The sequence below is a fragment of the Neoarius graeffei genome, chromosome 20, assembly GCF_027579695.1.
Source record: "Neoarius graeffei isolate fNeoGra1 chromosome 20, fNeoGra1.pri, whole genome shotgun sequence".
NCBI lineage: Eukaryota > Metazoa > Chordata > Actinopteri > Siluriformes > Ariidae > Neoarius > Neoarius graeffei.
This window is the reverse complement of record NC_083588.1, coordinates 10,325,397-10,329,342: the sequence shown is the minus strand read 5'-3', so window position 1 is coordinate 10,329,342 and position 3,946 is coordinate 10,325,397. Positions and strand designations below refer to the sequence as shown.

The following is a 3,946-nucleotide window of genomic DNA, read 5'->3' as shown; positions in this document are numbered from 1 at the left end:
GTCACCAGTTAACCTAACCTGCATGTCTTTGGACTGTGGGGGAAACCGGAGCACCCGGAGGAAACCCACGCGGACACGGGGAGAACATGCAAACTCCATACAGAAAGGCCCTCGCCGGCCACGGGGCTCGAACCCGGACCTTCTTGCTGTGAGGCCGCCCCGTTTTTGAGTTATCATGGAAAATATGTTATTTTGACCGGAAGGTTGACCTTTCCGGTGACCCTGACCTTCACCTTGAGACGATTACCCTCGAAATTTTGTCAGGTAGTCTATGGACCATTGCCCACCTAGCTTGAAAAATTTGAAGTCAATCGGTGCAACCTTCTAGACGCTAGATTGTTAACAGACAGACACACAAACAAACTGCACTGATTCCAATACCTCGCCCTGCTTACTCTGTCACGGGCGAGGAAATGAGCTGTAGGTTTTATGGAGCATCTTGCAGAACCAGCCACAGTTCTTCTGGACACTTTGTCACACTTGCTTCTTAATTTTGCACCAAAATTTTGCCAGTAGCTTTCATTATCTCATCTCATTATCTCTAGCCGCTTTATCCTTCTACAGGGTCGCAGGCGAGCTGGAGCCTATCCCAGCTGACTATGGGCGAAAGGCGGGGTACACCCTGGACAAGTCGCCAGGTCATCACAGGGCTGACACATAGACACAGACAACCATTCACACTCTCATTCACACCTACGGTCAATTTAGAGTCACCAGTTAACCTAACCTGCATGTCTTTGGACTGTGGGGGAAACCGGAGCAAACCCACGCGGACACGGGGAGAACATGCAAACTCCACACAGAAAGGCCCTCGCCAGCCCCGGGGCTCGAACCCAGGATCTTCTTGCTGTGAGGCGACAGCGCTAACCACTACACCACCGTGCCGCCAGCTTTCATTATGTTTTCTTTTTTAATCTGAAAACTGGTCTCTGATGTAATATGCTGCTCAGATGGATACAGCGATTTTTTTTTTTTTCCTGTAACATTTAATTTCGTGCTGGGGGAAAAAAAAGAATGTTTGGAATTCGAAAATGTTTTTGTAATGTTTTGACTCGATAATGTCAAAGTCATAAAATAGAAATCTATAACAAAGTTTGTATGAAAAAACAAACAAACAAACCAGTAGGGCGCCTAAGACTTTTGCGCAGAACTGTATTTTCCAAAAAATTTCCTGCATATACACCGAGTTGCCCGTTTATCGTGTCCACTTGTCGCTTTCGTCACATAGGTCACACTGGATATGTACAGTCTGTTTGCTGCTGTTATGAGCATAGAAGCTCCAGCAGCACCTACTGCCAAATGTTTTTACACGTACCACACACTCCTGTGTTAGTTCAGCTTGTAGGTGTTCAGTTAGAGACCACACTTTATCATTTTTCCATGTACAGTGACTGTAACCCTTTATCTTTGTCAGTTTATAACCACAGCATTGCTGTGCCACCTGATAACGCTCGAACCAGCAACCCACACATTTTTGTTACCCTGGCGTTATCAGTGCTCTGATGAGAACGGTCCACCGAGTAATCTCTGGTCCTCTCTGGCCTTTTGGTGGTTGTTTTCCATGACCAAACAGTCTAGAAAGGGGTAATCCGTTGTCCAGTCAGTGACCAATGTACGGTAGGTGGACCTGATGAAAAGGCAAATCAGTGTACGGTATACAATACAAGGAAATGTATGGACATGTATTTTTCTTCCATACAAATGTGTTAATTCTGCCTTTTGTTCCTTTTTTTTATTATTTATGAACTACACAATAGATCAAACCTGCTTGTTCTCTGCCAAAATATGCTGCTCATGTAACATCTTTCAAAAGCGTTTAATCTGCTCACGTGACTGCCTACAGGAGGTTCAAATATCACTCGACATTTATTTTCAGTCTTACGACATGTTAGGACACATACCTTAGCCTGTACATACAGTTATAAAGACAATATTAACACAACTGAGGTTTTATTCGAAATATAGATTTGAGTGTTTGCACTGTGAAAGGATTCAAACGACTTAATTTGATGTGATTTATCATGAAATAAAGTATTTAAAGATGAAACTCAAAACTGTTTGTGCATTCCCTAATAAAGTACTGTCTGAGAAAAATGCGAGAACAGAAGCGACCACGGTCTCTGGAGCACATCCTCTGTCACGGCCAGTCGCACGCGTTTATGTAAATTGTTTAGCTGAAGGCAGCTCGTCAAGAAAGGAACGTGTTTTTGACAGACTTTTTGAACATAGATTTCATTTACTCTGTCTAATTTGAGCCGCAAATTGATGATGTTTTTTAAACTATGTTTGAAGTCAGGAATGAAAACAGCATACACTGCAACCCCTGGGTGACGACCAAGCCAGTACGTCTCTTCTTTTTGGGTCTTTTCATGATGCTCAGAAGGTGTGGGACCAGGAGTAGAACAGTTGTCCAAGTCTGGTCACCCGGTTTGGATCATTTTTAGTCTGGCCTCTACCCTTTGACCAATCCGGTTTGGGTGGCCCGACTGGGAGATTAGTCTCCCACCGGCATAGCTCTCAGGGTTATTGAGACATGCAAGCCCCCCGACCTAACAGCAGTGCCAGGAGGTGACACCACTATACATGAAGGAGGCGACACCTTTAACAACTGGCTTAAGGCCTCTGCATGCTCTTGCGACAAGGCTTTCGCAGACTGCTTTTCGCAGACAGTTGTAATTTATCGTTGAGCGGGGAGTAATAGACGTGCACGATGTTATTCACCGCTACAACGCAAGGGGGCGTGAAGTCGTGAAATCGCTAGGAGTAGTTGGTGGGTGTGGTTAGTGGAGCGTTTATCCTCCGGTTACTTATAATGACTAGAACTGGAGTCGTATAGATGTACGTACCTCCTCACTTCCTCGATCAACCGCTCTTCGTGCTGCTCCATCTTCGCTCGTGTTTTTAAAAATGGCGGTAGTGAAAACAAAACGAACCGGGAAAGTAGGGAAGCGGAAGTGCGTGTACAGCGGATGTAGAGTGGACCAATCAGAGCCCTCTTGTCTGCGACGCTGTCTGCGAGGCTTCTGCGGTGGTCACAATTTTTGGGAGGTGCGCGCAGAGCGTCTGCGAAGGTAGGGGGGCTACGCAGACGCTATCTGCGGCGCCGTCTGCGAGGACTGGGTTGTCAGCATAAATTGGCCTTTAGAGATGCTCGTCTAGAGGTGTGACACCATACGAAACTCCTACTACTGCAACCCTACTATAACGAACTCCTTGGGGGACATCCAAATAATTCACTGTCCCGAAAAGTTTGTAATACTGAAATGGACCCACTTGTCACACCAAACAATGTAAGAGAAGCTGTAAGATGTAAGAGAAGAAGAGAAATGTCAGCTGTAAGAGAAGAAGAGAAATGTTCATGGAAGGGATGTCTTCAACTGTGAGTTGGAAGGAGAGAAAGAAGAGCAGTCACAGAGAGCTTGAGGAAGAGAATTCCAGAGTTTGGGGGCAATGGCACTGAAGAACCTGCCCCCCATGGTGGAAAGTCTGGTGCACGGGACAGCAAGTAAATTCTTGCTAGAAGACCTAAATGAGCGAGAAGGAGTGTAGGGGGTCAGTAGTTCCCTCAAGCTGCTTTTACAGGGGCAGCGGGAACAAGTTGCACCCAAAACAAGTTGTGCCCGGAACAAGTTGCGTCCACGTTCCTCTGTGTTTACACGCTCACTCTTTATTGGTGGCAAACCGGAGGTTAAACAGGTAAACACAAAAATGCGCACGCGCAAATCAGTGATCAGAAGCTTGTTTTTAACTTGCTTTATTGTCCTCTCACTACTCGTTTCTGTTTAAACGTTCAGTGATTCAGCGGTAAATCAACTCGTTTTGGCCCAATTTCTCCAAATTCAACTGAGTATCTGCAGCTCCCCACATCTGGATGAGGGTAAGAACTTCTTCTTTAGTCCAGTTGTCAGTGCAACTGGCTTGGGAATCGCTTGACTCCACTGTTTAA

The 3,946-nt window shown here is 45.7% G+C and overlaps 1 protein-coding gene across 1 annotated transcript in view; it reads right to left on the bottom strand.

The window, feature by feature from the left end:
• Window positions 1-3,946, bottom strand: part of slc16a2 (solute carrier family 16 member 2) — a 133,151-nt gene that overhangs the window by 11,879 nt on the left and 117,326 nt on the right. The window lies entirely within an intron of this gene.